This window comes from Chiroxiphia lanceolata, chromosome 1 (genome assembly GCF_009829145.1).
Source record: "Chiroxiphia lanceolata isolate bChiLan1 chromosome 1, bChiLan1.pri, whole genome shotgun sequence".
Lineage (NCBI taxonomy): Eukaryota > Metazoa > Chordata > Aves > Passeriformes > Pipridae > Chiroxiphia > Chiroxiphia lanceolata.
The window spans coordinates 101175845-101195296 of NC_045637.1; positions in this window are offsets into that span (position 1 = coordinate 101175845).

The window sequence follows — 19452 nt, forward strand, 5'->3', positions numbered from 1 at the left end:
GGTGGGAACCCTAGAGATCTAAACCCATCAAAACAGTAAAAGAGTCCTATGTTAATACTATAGTGTAGGACCAATTTTTCTCCCCAGAGTCCATGTCCCATCCACACTAGCAGAGTCTTATCTTTAATCTAAAAGTCAATGCAGGCACTGCTTCATTTAAAGAAATAATCACTTCTAATAGAATCTGTTTCTTCTGCCTTTTTCTCATCTGAAAGCAAGATGTCATATTTCCTTGACTCAGAGAGATAGTAACCTCACAGAAAGCAAGTTATCTCATGCTAAGACGGGAAGGGCAAACTGTCCTCCATAGTTCCCTTCCTCTGCTTATTAGCTTCAAGAGGGATCTTACAAGATTAACTTAGACCAGATGCCAAAGTGGTTTTCAGAATCACAGAATCACAGAATATTCTGAGTTGGAAGGGACCCACAAAGATCATTAAGTGCTAACATTAGACAAAATTAATCCCATTCTTCAAGCCCATATCCACACACCTGCAGAAGAAATATAACAATGACCATCTCTCAAAGGCACCAAGAGGTTTTCCTAATTAAAGACAATGTGCTGTTCTCAGTGACTGATTTCAGTAGAAACAGGAGCAACCCATGAAGTGCTTTGAGCCTAGTGGATGTTAAACATGATGCAGGTTAAAAATGCCTTGGAGGCAATCTGGTCACAGGCTTAACGTGTAGCAAACAGGTTAGATTGGATGTTAAGGTAAAAAAACTTAGAGGAAGGCAGGTGGACAGCTGTGCATAAGAGCCTACCTAACTTCTGGGATGCAACTACACTGTGAATGCACATTTCCAGACTTCTGCTTATACTCCAGACTCTTAATTACTATGCACTCCTTTTCTGTAAAGCCATTTTTGCTTTCTCAGTCATTTCCATCTCTCAGTTTTCTCAGCTGTATTGCCTGAACTGTGTTTCCATACTGTAATTTGGACCCTTTGGGCATCTAGTCTCAACCCTTAGGACATCTGATACAGACTGATAATCAAAAAATTTCATGAGCTATTATGTGAATAAAAGGTTGCAGGAATGAGGGGCTTTGCCTAAACATTTTCAAGTTCTTTTGAACTATTTCTCAGCGGAAAAACCATAATTTGATTCTAATGAGCTAAAGCTTTAATTTTTTCTTATGAGAAGGCCACTATGACAAGGTTGTACATGAAGTAAAAAGGGACTTGCATATGCAGTTCCGTGTCTGCCTGTGTGTATCTCCTGTGGTAATGTCAGTTGAGCAGTTCCTCCTATTTTCAACAGTTGTTAGCCAAGCTGCACTCTCAATGGATCTAAAACTTGAGATAAGTTGACAAATTATTCTAAGACTGTTGGTGAAGCTTGTCCTTGAAACTTAAAAAAAAAAAAAAAAACCAAAAAAAACTTGCTCCTGAGAGCATGAAAAAATACTTTCAAATTTTGAGTCTAAAGTGGCCTTCATTGTTTATTTAATTAATACAGCAAATTCTGTAAATAGCGCCCTGGAGGTCTGCTAGATCTACAACATTTAAGTGCATAGTGTAAAAAACTCTGAACTACCTCATTTACTTGTACACCCTAAATATTGTTAATGGTTTGTGACCCATCTTTTGATCATTCCTATCTATGGCCACAGCTATATACTTGTAAGTGTGGTTATCAACAGAAATTTTATGATGTACCATCGTAGTTCAGGAATGGTACCCCCCAGTTAAGTGCTCCCTCTGAGACTCTCCAACCACGTCCCACTCACTCGCTCCCCCCTCCTCCCCCTTCGGGTGCTGGAGAGGAGAACTGGAGGCACAAACAGCGAAAAATCATGGGTCAGGATAAGAGCGATTTGCTGGAAACAACAATGAGGTAGGAAAACCAACAGTAACAGCAACAACATTAATAACAACAATAGGCCAACAGTTCACACGTGATTGCTGGGAAGCAGCGCCACCTCACTGCTCTCTCTGTGACCAGCACTAACCCACTGCTCCCTCTACCACGCTTGCTCGACTGAAAGGAATCCCTTCACCCCGGAAGGACTCCTTCCCCTGTCCCCAGCAATGACATGAGCTGGCATAGAATAACTGCAGATCTTGGCCATGCCCCCTCCTGGCTACTGCAAAAATTAATTCTGTCCTAGCTGGAACCAGGATATGTACAAATTCAAAGAAACTCCAGTACTTCCACTGTGAACATCTTCTGGTTCTCATCTGGATCTGGCATCTGTTCCATAACATAGGAATAACCTTCCCCTAGGACGATTCCTGTCTATATTAGATATATGGTAACCAACTACATTCAGTCCGAAATACAAACTCCTCCCCACCAGGCACCATGAGCAGCCCTCCTATCTTTCTCTACCCATATATCTGCCTTGTGCCTCATCATGAAGTCTTGACTTCTCTGGACAACTACAGTTGAATATGTGACACAATCATCTGTCAGTCACTTGAAATTTAGGGGGAAAAAATTAAATTTCCTGATGAATATGCCTAAAAAAAAAAGGAGGTAAAGTTGGAATGAGCCTGTCTAGGTATCACTTTAGTGAAACACTGTTAAAGATGCAGATGTTTCTTTCAAAAGACTGCAAATAGATCTTGAAACCAATGACTAGCAGAAGAGCAAAAATCCTGTAAAGTCAGAAAATTGACTGTATGGTGTAATCAAGTTTCTTTGTGAAGTTCTAAATGCTTTTTCAGAAAAATCCCAATAAATTAGTGACTTCGTAAGAAAATCTAAAGGAAAGTGAACTCTTGGCATAGTTTCCAATCACAGTTTGCACATATAGTTCATAACAGTTAATGACATTTTTCTTCTCTTCAATTTCACATAAAAAGATATAAAGGAAAACTGCAAGAATTTGTCTATAGCATGATGACCGTGGTCAATATCTTGCTATTTGCTCTGTCAATGCCATCAAAATATTGTTTAATAATTTAGAAGCAACCATGTCATTTTCTTCCCCAGTAGTAGCAAATTAGGCACTTACTAAATAATTGACAAAAATACTTAATTCTAGGAATGTCTTGAGGAACATACTATTAGCTAACAGCTTTTACAACTTTTCCTTGAATTAGTGATTTTATTTTTAAATTATTTTCATGTCAGTTCTTACCAGTGTAGGAAATTGTACAACTTGATACTTCAGCCTTCTCATTTTTAATAACTAACCACATTGTCTCACAAAATAGAGAAGGAATCATGCAGAGGATTAATGAAATGCAGGGTAGAATTCATGCAGGTGGAGGTATGCACCTTCAGGCTCCATATCATAATGCATTAAGTTTATAGGTCTATTTCTGTGAAGATATTGAAAAATTAGGATTTCGAGGAGAAATTATGAGTTTAAAATAATTGCAAATAAATTTTTCCAAGCAACTTGAAAAAGACAGATCTAAATAATGTAGCAAACAGTATTTTTAAAAATCTTTATAAAAAAAACATGCCCATAGTTTTATAGAGTTGCATTCTTCAGTCAAAGAAGTTGAAATACTGGTATCAATATACATTAAAAACACCTGTAACCTGGATATGTACATTTCACACTCTCACAAAACCAAAGGAGGAATTCCATTGTGAAGCAATGTCTGATGATTAACTGATCCCAGAGTTGTACATGTTGTACATGTGGGATTCTTCTCAGGAAGGAAAAACATAACACCTCTTTTTATTTTGAGTGACTGTTCATTACAAGCAAACAGCAAGGGAAATTGTATGCCATTGTCTGTTTGCACCAATGGTAGGCATTTCAGTGATAAGACTTGTGTAGATGAGCTAGGCAGAGCTGCTCAGCAGCAGAAAGCTCGTTGGTTATGTTGGAAGAATGTTTGACATGTTGCCCTCATTTTTTCATAGACCTCTGGGAATAGAACTGGAGTAGATCCTATGAGCACTTTAGCCAAGATCTCTGTGACTGAGTTGATGATTCCCAGTAAGTCTATACTTTTTTTCTCCAGGGAAACAGATGCTGCTGAAATATTTATTATATAGTATAACAGACAGATAACATACAAATGCCAAAAATTATGTTTCGCCATTGTTTCTACCTGTCAAAAAACTTCCTACCAAAAATTCTGTGTCAGTTTTCCATCAGAAGTTCTCACCAGAATTTTCCCACTGGAGTTTTCCTACCAAAGGATCCTGTTATTGTTCATGGTTATCATATCTCTGCGAACATCTGAATAAGGCTACGTGCCAAGCAACCACACACAATCTCCTTTAAACACTATAAAAGATGAAGAGAAATTTGGAGAAAGCAGGGAAAGAGGAGTAGGAAAGAGAATTAGCTATAGCAGCTAAGGATCTCTCCTCCACCTCGTCCTCACCTTCTGCCACCGTAAGCTGCCTGCCATCACCAGAGACTGGACTTCTACCGTCTTGGACTGAGACCCACCATGCCACCTGTGTGAGTTCTCCACCCTAACCATATTTCTGAGGGCCGAGAGGTGCAGTTGGACCGAGACCTCTGCATGGCCTGGGACACGGCGGGTGTGAGCAGCGAAGCCCACATCCTGTCTGCACTCCAGAGAACTAAGACCCCCTGCAGCTAAAGAGATAACATAGAAAGAGGTAGAGACAGAGAAAAAAAAGGCAGAAAACTGCTTCTCTCTCTGTCTCTCCCCCCCCACCCCACAGACCAGTTCGACAGAAAGGTAGATCTTGGTGGTATCTTTTCTCTGCTTCTAAAAGTAATCTTAGCATTTTCCAACCTTTTCTTATTTTTTCCTCTTTCTCTTTGCATCTCCTCTTTCTCTTTGCGTCTCTTAGCAATTAATAAAAACAGTTTTGGCATCAACAGATAACTTGTATGAGTTTTAATTTTGCTCAAGGGAATATTCAAATCTAAAAATTCTTTCTGCAATATTTAAGCAGATCCTGGTCTACTCTGGCCTCCAATCGGGAGGCCTGGAGACATACCATCTATAACGCAGCTGTCTCCTTTGAAAACTCACGCAGGATCACTCTCGAGGAAAAAAGGCAACGCAGAAAGAACCGTATCTTTCAAAATACACCATCTAAGGAGTCTTTCTGCTGCACCTTTTGCAATCGGATATGTCTGTCACGTATTGGCCTCATAAGCCACCAGCGTGCCTGCAGCAAATGTGGATAGTGTCTTCCCAAATCTTCGTTTGCGAAGCCTAGCCATGAATGAAATTTAAGCAGATCATAACATATGGGCTCCAAGAACCACCAAGAAGAGAAGCTCCCGTGCTAATACAGTCTGCAGTGAAACACTCTAGTGCAGTGCACGGGGTGCGTCTTAAACTGGGAAAAACTCAGGGTGAGCTGAGAGAGCCATCAGGAGCCCACAGTTTGCATGGCAGCAACTGACATGACCTGAGTGGGGCCAGGAGCAATGGCAGCCAAGCCTCCACAAGGTCAACCAGGGAGCACTGACATCCACCCAGCAGAAAGCCATGGCCTCTCTAATCTCAGCACCCGCCACAACTGACCCAGTTGCCCAGACCAAGCTCAGTGAGAACATGCTGCCACCCAAGTGTCAGCTGCAGGGTGGTCCCTGCTCTGATCGCAGTACTGGCCAGTAGCAGTGAGCACCCCTATGGAGGTGCACCCAGGTAGAGAAACTTCTTCACCAAGCAACAGAGCTACAAGAGGAGGTGAGTAAGTTGAGGAGCATCAGGGAGTGATAGAAAGACAGATAGACCACTGGAAACACAACATAGCTTCGCCGAGACAGGCTCAACAGCAGACAGGATGTATGACAGAGGATTCCCTGTCCTCTCTCTGCATGGATGAACACAGTGACAGAAGGTATAGGGGCAATGGTGACAAGTTCCTGCCCGACACAGCAGGCATGTCTCCTCTGTGACTGCCCCACCAACCCAGATGTCCTGGCATAACAGGTACAAGGCTCTGGAAGTGCAACCAACCAATAACGAGGGTGGCGGTTCATCTGGCATGGAGATGTCACCAAGGTTAAATTGGCCTATGCCTTGTGCCAAAACTGCTTCCATAAAGAAAAAAAGATGGGACACGGTAATAGGAGAATGAAGGGGACAGAAGGCCCAAGATGCAGACTAAACCCACTTCTTGGAGGTAATCTGTTCCCCCCCTAGGGACCCAAGTTAAAGATGTGAAGAGGAAGTTCCCCACCCTGGTACAGCCCTCAGGTCATTATTCATTATTGATTTTTCAGGTAGGTAGTATTGAAGTTGCAACAGGAAGCCTGAGGGCAATCAAGAGAGACTTCAGGGCCTTGGGACATCTGCTTAAGGGATCAGGAGCACAAGTAACATTCTCCCCTACCCTTTCAGCTGCAGAGGGAAGGAACAGGATGATCCAGCAGATCAATATCTGGCTCTGAGCCTGGTGTCACCAACAGGTGAGGTTTTAGAGGTTTTAGATCATGGTTCAGTCTACATGACACCAGGGCCTGCTGATGACAGATGGGAGACACCAGTCTCCGTGCGGGGAAAGGATCTTTGTGGAGGAGTTTACAGGGCTCATTGAAAGAGCTTTTAACTGGAACTAAAGGGGGAAAGGAACAAAACCAGAGTCACTAGAGGTAAGCCTGTCGGCAGCACACGAAAGTTTGAGGGATGGTGTGCTAAGTCCTTCAGTCTACTGTCTCAGTAGAGTTAGGGGATGGAGATTCATGTAGCAGCAAAGTCACAAGGGTCATTGATGTGTTAGAAACCACAGAAGCACGTGAGAACGGTCACACGGGAATTAGGCTTTCTCCCTCAAAAAGGGCGGTAGTCCAACTGGAGTGTAACTACACCAATGCATGTAGCATGGGCAGAAAACAGAAGGAGCTGGAAGTCATTGTGCAACAGGAAAACTATGTCCAGGGAAGTGGTTGATTCGCCATCCCTGGAGGTATTTAAAAGATGTGTATGTGGCGCTTAGAGACATGGTTTAGTGGTGGACTTGGCAGTATTGGGTTAATGGCTGGACTCGATGATCTTAAAGGTTTTTTCCAACCTAAATGATTCTATGGTTCCATAATTGAACTATTCACTTGGAAATTACTCTTTTTCATTCTCATCATTCCATATCTTCTGTTTCACTTCATTTAGTACATGTAGAATCATTTTTTTTTCCTGTACAATGAATCACTAGAAACTTACTAGAACCAACTTTCTCCATAAAATTCGGCACTCAAGTGCCTTTGAGGATCTTGGTTATGTATACTAATTATTTCTTCTAGTGTTTATTTCTAAGCAATCTCTGAAAACAACTGGTAATCTACTCTGCAGAGATGCTAATAGGAAATTCAGAGAATTAATGCTTACTCAGAGTGAGAGAGAACAGAGGAAGAACTCACTTCCTTCCTGCTCTCAATTTCACCAAATTTTTTTTCCAGTGTAATGCAATTGATTTTAATTCCACAGTGTTGTGGTTTAACTCCAGACAGCAACCAAGCACCATGCAGCCACTTGCTCACTCCCCCACCAGTAGGAGTGAATTGGAAAGGTAAAAGCTGGAAAAGTCATGGGTTGAGATAAAGGCAGTTTAATAGAAAAAGAAAAAGCTGCACACACAAGCAAAGCAAAATAAGGAATTAATTCACTGTTCCCCACAGGCAGGCAAGTATTCATCCATCTCCAGGAGAGCAGGGCCCCATCATGTAATGGTTACTTGGGAAGACAAATACCATCACTACAGATGTACCTTCTTCCTCCTTCTTCCTCCCACTTTCTATACTGAGCATATCATATGGCCTGGAATATCCCTTTGGTCAGTTGGGGTCACCTGTCCTAGCTGTCTCTCATCACAATTTCCCATGCATCCTCAGTCTTCTCACCAGCATGGCAGTACGAAAAGCAGAAAAGGCGTTGGCTCTGGGTAAGCCCTGCTCAGCAATAACAAGAACATTTCTATATTATCAACTCTGTGTTCAGCATGAATCCAAAACATAGCCCCACACTAGCCACTGTGAAGGAAATTAACCATACCCCAGCCAAAATCAGTACACACAGTAATGAAATTACTTTTCTACTCACGTCACAGAGCTGAAAGTCCTGCCCTTCACACTATATGAAATACGTGTAACCTGTGAAGCTTTCCTGTTGAAAGCTCAGATATCTGTATGTCTTCTGTTCTTGGCTTTAGCTGTTCTGACCAATAGTCATAAAAGTGAAGGTGTGTTAGCTGTTACTGTGTTTTCTAAAAAGAAATAAACTGTCTATGCTTAAAAACAAAAGTATCTAAGTGATACAAATTACAAGTTTTGCCATTCACACCTTGCTGAGGTAATGAAGTGGAACCAGGGTAAGTTGCCATCTGCTGCTGTTTGGCTGTAGACAGTTTTCTGCAAGACTAAGTTAATTGGTCAGCAGCACAGTTTTTCCTGTGACCTGTGATGCCTGTAATTGCCCACTGAAAAAATACAAAAGCATTATTTTAAGATGAAAATTGAGAATTTGCAGCAGATTACTGAACTCAGTGAAAGCTGGCAGGGAACCTCTGAAATGGCAATTTCCAAACCTTTCTTACATTTCACCTCTGGCTGGTATCTTGTAGGAACTGAGTGACCATGTTTCAATAATACATTGTGGTCTCAGCCTTGTAGGCTGGACAAAGAAAATCTGTAGTGATTCTACAGGTTAACAGTGATAGGACAGAGGAAATATTTCTTAGGTTTGTGTTTTTCCAATAGGCTAATTTAATTGTTAACATTTGTCACAGCAGAGCTCAGCTTTATGAGATCACTAACAGCAACTCGTTATCATAAAACACACTCAGGAATCAGTCAGAACCAATACTAAGATTTAGACATCTAAGCAGAGCCAGAAGTATTTTTATTTTAATTCATCTGAAGTATTTTTATTTTAATTAATCTGCTTTTAATGCTTTTTTAAATAAAAATCTCTAACTTATTAATAAGACCTGTTTTCATGTAACATTTCAAAAGCCATCTCTGCTGTAGATCTGTCAAAAACTCATGTGGTTATAATAGGGAATCCATTTTGATTTGAGATTGCATTTGGGGGTTTGCTTTTGTTTGTTTGTTTTGCCAATATGGATGCTGGGGAAAAAATATAGAGAAATGAGAGTTTTAAAATAGTGACTTCGCAGGGGTTTATGAGAACCTCCTGGAGGGGAAGTACTACCTTCACACTTACAGAGTTTTTGTTCCAAAGATAAGAAAGGAGCTTTCTCTTTAAAGACAAAATATATATCCAGAAATCTCAGGCAATACCCTGATTCGAAAAGGTAAAGATGAATCTATGAGGAAATTCATCCACATTAAAACACAACTTTGCTTTTGGCATCTACATATGTTATGTATCCACATTTAGCAACAAAAAAGTTGGACAAAAGCTGAGAATGAATGATTTTAGTATGACTTTATTATTAAAGAAAACATAAGATAAATAAAATTATTGGACTTAATAACTGCAAAAAGTATCTTCTATATTGTACAGCTGTTGGTGTCTAACCTACCTGTCTCAGACAAATATATAGGTAATATTTGTCTTCTTCACTGTAACGGCTGAGAATCAAGTAAGTTTGAAAATGGAAATAACTATAACCATTCCCTTGGATGCGTTTCTTGTAGGAAAGAAACACAGGTAGCATGTAAGTTTGACTTTCATGTGTATGCATGAAAATTGCTAAAGGAAGTTAAAATGAAGAGATTAAGCCATAGTAATTTTTATGTCTGCTTTAGAATGGTTTTCACAGGATAGATCAGCTGAGGTATAAATTTCATTTATCTCATAACTGGTGGAAATCACAAGTGACAGATCATTGTCAGTCTCGGAAGAAGTGGATCTTGCTCAGAACACTGGGTTGAATAAGAAGGTAAAGCATGTACTAAATAACAATTGTCTCAGTCAAATTATTTAAGAAGCTAATAAAACATTTTAAAAATACTTTAAATGAAAATAACAATGAAGAGACTTTTTTTTTCAAAATAGGTTTCTTTTGACTTTTTAGAGCAACAGCAGAATTGTGGGAGGGGGTCATCTGGTTCACCTCTCCCCGCACACCCTCAAAGCAGGGACAGCTTCTAACTGTAAGAAGCAAGTATACAGCTGTTTGGTGACATTTTTAGACGTACATACATGCTCGGGAATAATTTTTGTCTGTAATTTACTATTGCACTCTCTGGTTCTCGTTTTGTCTCCATTCTCCTGACTTCAGTAGTAAAAAAAGAAAATAATAATGTGGAAAAGGAAAATCTAAGGCTGTTCCCATTATGGTAACTGTCAAATTCCACTTTTATTATTCTAACATATACTTTCTATATCATATTTTTGTTTTTCTCCCACTTTCTCTGTCCCAAGATTTTCTGATAACTGAGCTAGTGGTGGTTTCAGTTGAGCTAGAGGTGGTTTCAGCTGTTACGGTGGGTCAGATTATATTGACCATATTGTCACTCCTTGTTTCCCTCACTACATTCATTCTCTCACCCCAAAAATGACAATAGACAAGTTAGAAAAAAATTAAGTCTCCCGGCTTTCGGGAATATAAGCATGCAGCTTGTTAATTGCAGGAAAGTTATTTCAGAGCAGAAGCCCAGAAGCTCTCAGAAGTTCTTCTTGATAATAAATCCAGAGTGATAAAACTAGTAGCAAAGTCTTCAGGGACACTTGTGATAGGTAAGGGAGATGTAGCATACAGTGAGGGACATCTTACGAATGTGGTGGAAATAGCTAGAGGAAAATCAGGACAGACCAGGAAAAAAAATGGTCAAAATATTAAAGAGGAAAAAATAGAAAAGAAGTTCTGGGATTTGGCCACAAGGAAGACTTGAGTGACCTTTAGCAAGAACAAGCTCCTAGTGAGTGCTGGGTTCACAATCAAAAAGACATAAGTGAGACAAAAGATGGGAAAAGTATCAAGGATTTAAGTGACTGATTAAAGAGGAAGGGTTGTCTGAACAAGGCTCTCAAAACTGTTGCATATATTTAGGAAGGTAAAAACATGTGTTTGAGAGATAGTTTCTGTACCAGAGTTGTCAGCTGTCTTATTTTCCATCCCTAGCTTCTATGGCCCAATGAATGTAGAGCTAGCAGAACAGGAACTGAATAGAAACCACCAGTTAATGCGAATGCTAAATGACAAGGATGCCTTCTGAGGATTATTTAAAACATCGAACATACACCGTATCATATATTTTGCCAATAGGTTTGCATGAGTACCACAGCTAGACTTGTGTTTGACCACAAAATGGAGAAATAACACATCTAATTTCTAAGCAGACACTGGTAGCATCAGAAGTCATGCAGAGTACATCATCTCGTTACAACATAAATCTTTGTCCCCCACCCACTGATGCTCCTTGTTCCAGTAATCATTTGTAGTGAAATTCCAGGGAGAACAACTAATAGAGTCACAGCAGTACACCTGCATTATAACAGGAGGGGATTGTGATTACTAGAGGAGAATTTAAACAACTCAGGATTAAGTGACGCCCTAACAGTTCTAGTCCACACAAAGACATCAATGGACCTGGGTAATTCTGGTTTCAAAATCACGCACCACCCACAGAATTTTTCGGTTCTCTGTGTAGAATAATGCACTATTTCCTATGAGAATAAAAGGAAAATGATTGGTACTGTCCCAATGAGAGGGTCTCACTGTCAGTTTTGACATCCACTGATATCCAGTATGACAAGAATATCAATATGACCTCAATTGAACCATCATTTGTCTCTGGGCAGATTAAGCAGTAATAAGAAGCACACTGGATGGTATCAGATAGGGTTTGTTCTGCCTATGCTTTGCAGTATTGGAAGGTAGAAGCTGTTCAATCAATACTTGTTCTTTGCAGAATCTGTTGATTGGGGAAGTTGCAAGGGTCATTTTTATAGATATAACACATAGGGGTACAAGGGTCTGTGCTTGCTGCTCTAAATGGCACGTTTTCTATAGCTAAAGTTGGACTAGTACTGCTACATATAAATGGATGTTTCCAACTGTATTCATGCTTAATTAGATGCTGCTATTTTTTGGTCTGTCTGGCACAGCTACTTGTGAGAGTCTATTCTTTTCCTGCCAAGTTATGAGAAAACAAGCACTGATAAACGAGAACTTTGTTCTTGAAGGAAGCATCTTGTATAAACTATAATTACTTGGTACCTCACTATTGGCTGATGGCCCTTCAAGGGCATTTGAAGAAAAAAGTGAAGACAAGGGTGATGAAGTAAGCTCCCAGACCCATTTAGGAAAGACCCCCCTGAGGTGCAGGATGCAGGCGTGAGGGAATTCCAGAGTACCCACGCATGCGTGGAAGAGATGCCACTTGCATAACAGAGGGAGGGACTGAAGGGCTCTAGCTGGGTAGTGCTGACCACACCTGCCCAGGTAGATGTCAGCAATTAATTGCATAAAAAGCAGATAGCTCATGCTGGGAGTGGAACTCAAGCTTCACAATGAAGGACAACGGTGCATTTTGCAGGGACGCCCACCATCTTGTGAGCCTGCTGACACTATGAGGATGCAGCTTCTGCTATGGGTAATTCTAGGCATTCTGGAGTCTGTAAGAGAACTTTGTAAGCAACACCTGAGTTAGTGGGGGAGTTCGTACTGAGGGCTTATTTTCCTCCTCCTTCCTCTCTCTCGGGTTTTTGTTTTGTTGGCTACTTTTTGGTAATAAATATTGTTCTTGTTGAGCTTTCAGCAGTGTATGGTTTCAGTTTCAGCATCCTCCTGGTTACACCAACTCTTTCCACGAATGTAAACCTAGGCTATCTCAGTAGGCTACAACTAAAAGTCCCCCTTTACACTTCTCACAAAAACAAGAAAAGACCTCACTGGAATAGAAGATGAGTAGACTAATGTGTCTAATATGAACCTAGATATTAACAAGAAACATTCTCAGTGCAGTTCCCACAAGAAGTGGTGAAGTTTTTGTGAAAAACAGAAAAATAAAACCATATTGCAGATACTCTATTGAACTGAAACACTATCATCTGCTAATGTGAGGTAAAATTCTCATATTTTTACTCTTGCTGATTCTATACTTCATCTTTATTCTTCAGTTCTTGAGTGTATATTCACGGAAAGATCATGACCTAATGCTGATCAATACATATAAAAATTGATTCATGTCTAATGTAAGTCTAGTGCAGTTGATGGACATGTCAATTTGTGGTATTTACTACAATGACATCAGTACAGATATTTCCAGGATAAGTCTCACCTTGTTTCAGTACAAAGTCTTGGAAAATGTATAAGAGTGTTAGAAGAATTCATCACTGGCCATATCACAGAAGTTAGCCCTTTCGCTTTTTAATTTCTTTAGACAATCAGCAAGTTCAGCTACCATGTAAATGTCCTAAAAATCAAAGCTGGAGGGAAAAAATGTTTGGTTTAGGGGTATGTAGAAGTTTAGATTTGTCATACATTGTTTGAAAAATGCACCAAGAAAGCAATGTGGGAAGAAAAAATTGCTCTCAGAGGTAGAATTCAGAACAGACAAAACAAGCATACCTTCGTTTCCTTTTAAATTTGATATCTAAATGAATATACAGCATAATATGCAAATTCTTGTCATGTCTAACAAGATATACAGCTGTGTCATGCAAATTTTTGTACCAAGTTCTTATCCTGAGTAAGGCAAGGCTGGACTTCTGACTGTTCACTTGGCAGCCATGGAGGATCTTGACAAATTTCAGTTTTCTGAGGCAGTTTTCTGTCAGAAAGCTCACAAATAAAACAAAAGCCAACTGATCCTTAGCCATTCCTGATAATTTCTCCATGTATGTAAGACTTTCCAACTCAATGGCTTTACAGTTTCTACAACATCAGGGACATATCAGAACACTGTCTATCCCCTGGCAATTTCTTCCTCCTCAGTAGTCTATTAAGAGCTACTGAAAAATCATGAAGCATTTCTGTATTAAGCTAGGAATGAAACATGTATATAGAAGTGCCATGGCTTTCCAAATTCTCCAATCTTTCTGTAGGGCTGTCAGATGAAAGGAGATTTGAAATCATGCCCCTTTAAAGCCTTTTCAAAAAATATTTACCATTATTACTGAATTTTTAGAGATTTCCTGCCATTCCCACAGTTTAACATTGTAGTTCCTTAGGCAATACAGTCTTCAGCGGGGATTTGAATCCAAATAAAATCAGAAGCAAAGCTAATACCAATGTTTTTTCCAGGTCAGTCTCCTCCCAGCTGATCAAAGGAAATTATTGTGTGATAAACATAGAAGACAAGCCACCATGCAAGAAGAGGCTATTTGACAGCTCAGGACTGAACTGCATGTTTATGGCTTTGTAGTGGTTTGGATCTTGTTTTCCCCCCAGAGGCTAAGAAAAGTGGTAGACCCCAACCGGTGGAAACCCCTGGAAGTTTTGAAGTTCTGTCCAATGGGCGCTCCTGCAAAAATGTAAACATACCACAACCAGACCGGAAGAGAAGAGTTGTAGTTTTGTTGTTAGAAGAGGTAGCCATGTTGTGAGCCACGAGGAAGGGGCTCTGAGCCCCTCGGGGCCTCTGGGGCCTCCCAGCCCCAGGCTGGGGGAGCTGCAGGGACCTGGAACAGCATAAAGCTGGGCTAGGTGCCTGTAGTTATGCCGGGAGATGTTTTCTCTCCATCGTGGGCAGGAGTAGTGGCAGACGCAGTGTACGGAGACTCTGGTTAAGAGCCAGGACAGATAAGAACTGAACCAGAGAAGCAGCAGAAGCTAGCAGCAGAGCTACAGAGTTCTGGGGGGTAAGAACTGATTCCAGACCCCCCAAAACTCCTTTGAGACCTCCGAGAAGGAGGAATAGATGGACTCCTATTTGAGAGGAGCCCTGGAGTACATGCAGCAGCGGAGAGAGAGAGAGAGGAGCTGAGAAGCTCGGTCGTCCTGAGAGCTGAGCCAGGACGGTGTGGGAGGTTGGCCTTGGGGGCCCTCCCTTGCTGCAAGCTACAAAGAAGCTCGCAGCCTGAGACAGGGCACAGAGGCCCTGCAAGGAGCTTGAATCTCCCGGAGATACCAGACCGTCACGAAGACCCCCTGCGTCTTTGTGATATGACGTGGTGAAACGACCTTGTCTGGGGTTACGAAGCCCACGGAAGACCCCTTTGCCTGCGTCAGGGGCCGACGGAGCTTGGATACCTCCCTCGTGAGTGCTGGCAGAGATCCAGCAACAGCTGCGTGCATGAGAGGGAGATAGACTGCTACTCTGAAGAAGCTGCTGCCCTGAGAGACTGGAAGGGATCTGTCCTTCTTTCCCTCCTGGACTTTTATTTGGAGGGAATCTGATCCATTGTAAATACTATATGTCATGGTAGAGATAGTTGTAATCGTGTGTATAATGTATTATGATATTTATTTGTACAGTCATTGTAATATATTCCCTTTCCCCCATTCTGAGTCTGGCGTGTTTTGTCTGGAAAAACCCATCTCACATTAGGTTGAGATGTGGGAGGGGGCTTAGACTAGGGAATTAGGATTTTGGGGCTATCTCAAACCATGACAGGCTTATAACAGAGGTTGCCAAAAACCATCCTGGATCTGGCCCCTAGCCATTTTTCTACCCTTTCTCCTCTGTTTCTGTTTATAAAGTTATGTGATAGCAATACACTTCTTAAATGTGCTTTGGTTTGACTTCTACATAATGACAACTGAGAGGTCTTTTCTGATTAGCAAGCTGGATTGGGAGTGCACTCATGTGGCCTCTCTGTGATGAAAGTCATAATCTCATCTTGCAGGATCTATTTCTGAGCTGCTGCTGACTTCATTTTTCCAACCCCTACTTAAGGCTCTAGTGTACTTTGCAGATTAGAGGCAATTCTCCCTCCATAATTCAGCATTTCAAGGACTCTTTGTACCTTCTTATTGATCTATCAGATAGATGTTAATGATATCTTGAGCTTTATTGTGATCTACATGTATATCTCTTCCAGGTATGTTACCTCCATCATACAGGATTTAAGTTTTCTTTAGTTTAGTTCTGATTCTCTCCATAGTTGCTCTGTGCCTCCAGCTATGCTCAGCTAGTGTTTTTCCCACATCAAAACGTCATTCCATTAAACCTTCATGCCTTCCATCCCATCAAAATATTGATGAATTTTCCCAGAAAACGCCCTGGGAGCTGAATACATGCCAATTCCGCTTGCTGTTTTTGCCGGACTGAAACTTTGAGCTCTGCATGACTTTCTGCCTCAGGTGTCTCATAGTGGTTTGGATTTTCTTATGTCTTCAAGTTCAGAGCACTGACCATAGTATTACTGTGGACTGGTTGATTTTCTTTGCCTGGTGAACTCAAAATGTTTCATGAGGGTTTAATTCTGATTTTTTCTGTAGTAGCCCCCAGAATTTTTTGATTCTGCTCACAGACTCACTTCCTGCTAGGAACATATCTAGTCCTTAAAAATTCTTATTTGGTCTCAGTTCTGTCAGAGATTGTTCTCTAGTTTCATCTTCAGTTTGTATTTTTCACTGTTTGTAGTCGTGTGATACCATACTCTTCAAATTTCCTTACAACAGTTGTAGCATTACTTTCTTTTTGTCTGACTTACATGGAAATTATTAGCACATAAAGCACTTTAAAAACAGCTATTCTAGAAATAGGGCAACCTTCTAACTGATTTCCTCTGTTGCCGGCATCCTAATACAGATGCTTGCAAGCACAGCATGATGGGCTATTTAAAACTTCCTGTGAGTTTTCCAAATCTCCAGAGAGTTTTGGCTCCAATTAAGCTTTTAGTTGCTCCATTCTTTCACTCCAGCTCTTTTCTGGTTCCATTTTACAAAGACCAGGAGGTGATCAGCAATCATTCAGAGCTTACCATTCCCGCTGGAGTTCTGCTTTATTGGATAGTTCCTGCCAGCTGCTTTGTGCACAGTCAGAGAAAGCAAAGCAGCAAGGACTCTTGCCATATGCCACGGTGGAACACGCAACTGCTACCATGAAGGAAGAAGTGACAAAAGTCACTGAGAACTCTGAAAGGAAGCAAGTAAAGAATGGCAGCTTCCAATGGGTGATGGAAAATGCAGGTGCTCAGTCCCTGGCTCTGACACATGCCCTCAAATCAGTAAAGTATGCAGATATTGGTGCCTGCTGTTTCATGTACATCAGATCATTTCTTAGTTGAAGGATACATGATTTGCAGCTCATGCTCTTGTCAATACAAAAGAGCCAGACATAGCTCCTACCATCAGGGCCCTGTGGGCTCTAATAGCCATGGTCAGCCTCTTCTGGAGCTTCCCCACACCCTCTGACCATTGGCCCAAGAGCCCTATTTCAGTTCAGCTCAGCACACCTCCTTCTTGCTTTGCTTGAGTCACGGGAATGCCTGTCTCTACTCCTGAGTCGGGATTCATTCAGCCTTGTTACCTGGATGGAGCTAGGATATGTTGTAGGTAGCTGCCATTCAGCCTTGCCTTCTGGATGGCCTGAGACCCTTTGTGCAGCCTTGTTTACAGGCCTATCTCTGGCCAGACCCTGGACATGGCTGATTTTCTCACCCTGCCAGAGGCTGTTGATGTTTCAAACCTCCACCTCTGCTCACTTGGTTTGAGCCCTGTGAATGATACCCTGTCAGCAAGATGCTAGCCTGCTCCAGGGTAACCCACTGCTCCTGGCTGGCTTTGTCATATTGTAACCCTGCTCATGCTGCTTCCTGACAGCTACAATCTCCTCTCTCCCTGCGGAGAAGAGCAACCTTACACCATGAGAGGTGAGAAGTCAGGCATAAGTTGTACAGGTAAGTCAATGTAAGGAGTTTTATCTCTTATTACATGATCTTGGATCTATGCAGTTGCCATATAATGCAAATTTTCACCTGGTTTTTTTTTTCAATGAAAAGATCCAAACTTACCACATTAAATAACCCAAAGTCAAATTGAGTGGTCTGTACTTTCCTACCCTTATATCAGAGGGGAATATGTCCTAAACATGTTCAGATCAAACACTTCCCAGCTGAGATATAACAAAAATAAAACTAGAAGAGGGTGTAGCTGAGGGAATCAGGAAGGCAGGAGAAGTTCTGTGACAACTTCCCCAGATCCAAAACTTTATTCTGAAATCCCTAGAGAAGCTGCCAAATCTCACTCCACCAGCACAGAAAGGGAAGAAAGCAAACTGCTGTTCTTAACGTAACAGCCTCTGGAGAAGCCATAGTAACAACTGAGAACAGCTGAGAGGAAAGGCACATAGTATAAAACAGGTTTTTCTAAATGTAGTGGGTAATGACGTTGCAGTATATAGACTTCACATATAACAGTGTCCTGCATGAGGCTCCTGCTAGGATGGGTGTTTGCCCAGCAGGGAGAAGTCACAAGCAGTTAAAATAGCTGTGCAAGACAGGAAGAAAATCATACTTCTCATTTCAAACATCACATCTGAGCATTCCATTAGAGAGATACCAGAAATAACAGCACGCATAGTAGCAGTGAAATCACCGAATTTAAACACTTGATTTTCTACTAATGGGGCTCTACAAGTAAGTTTCCTCTGGCATGTACTTAAAGGCAGTCAGCCAGATAGGATCCTATTCCAGTTAAGAAATTTTACATGAGGTTTACTGCAAAGCCATGTGAAACACTTCAAGGAATGCCAAAGAAATTCATAAAGATTTTACAGTTTGTTCCTAATGTAGGAATATATTTTGCAGGTATGCAAAATTATTAATAATAATAATAATATTGCATCAAAATAGGACTTAGGAATTTCCACCTGATGGTAAAACCTCTTAATGTTTCTCTAAAGCATTGGTTGATTCAGCCTTTTATCATAAACAACAAAACTGGATGAAAGAATTATATTGGTAGTTTTTGTGTGATTTCCCTGTGTGTTTGTTCTCTAATTGAGAAGTTTGTGAAATTAAAACTTTTCTGTTTTCTCTCTAAGTTAATCCTCATCTGGAAGAAAGTTTTAATTCTGAGTTTCTAAAATAGACATTGAAATTTTTGTGAGTGATTTTGTTTGAAAACAGAATTATAAACAGTTCTGTCCTCAGGCAAAAACGGTGAAAATGTTACTGTACCTCTATCTGTGTTGAAAATGGAAAACAAAAATAGACAAAAAACCCCAAACCTCACCATTAAAACAATCTATCTACATATATTAAAATAACTGTAATCTATTAACACTATTATTAGATGGGTTTCTGTTTTGCAGCTCTGTTCCTACAGGGAAATAAATGGAAGATAAAGCAGTGTAACTGTTGTACTAGTGAATGCATTCCTGAGTTATTCAAGTTAAATCAAAGTTTTTATGCCTTTACTTGTCACCCCCTGTGTCAAGTTTCTACATCAAGGATGTACTGGCTGCTAATAACAAAACAGGAAAACTATAGTGACTTTTATTTGACTTATTTATTCTAAGTTACTGTGAAATAACACTGGCAGATTGGGTGGTTTCCTCTCTTCTGCTGCTTGTCTTTATCAAGATTCTTATTCTAATGCTTTCAATATAAATACACCAATTTTAGTATATAAAGCTATTTTTATGCATGTCTGCATGGCATTACATCTTTAGCAGTTACAGAAAGCTGCATTTTTTATTACTGATATTTTTTTACATTGCAGTCCACAGAAATAATCTGTGCAAAAGGTAG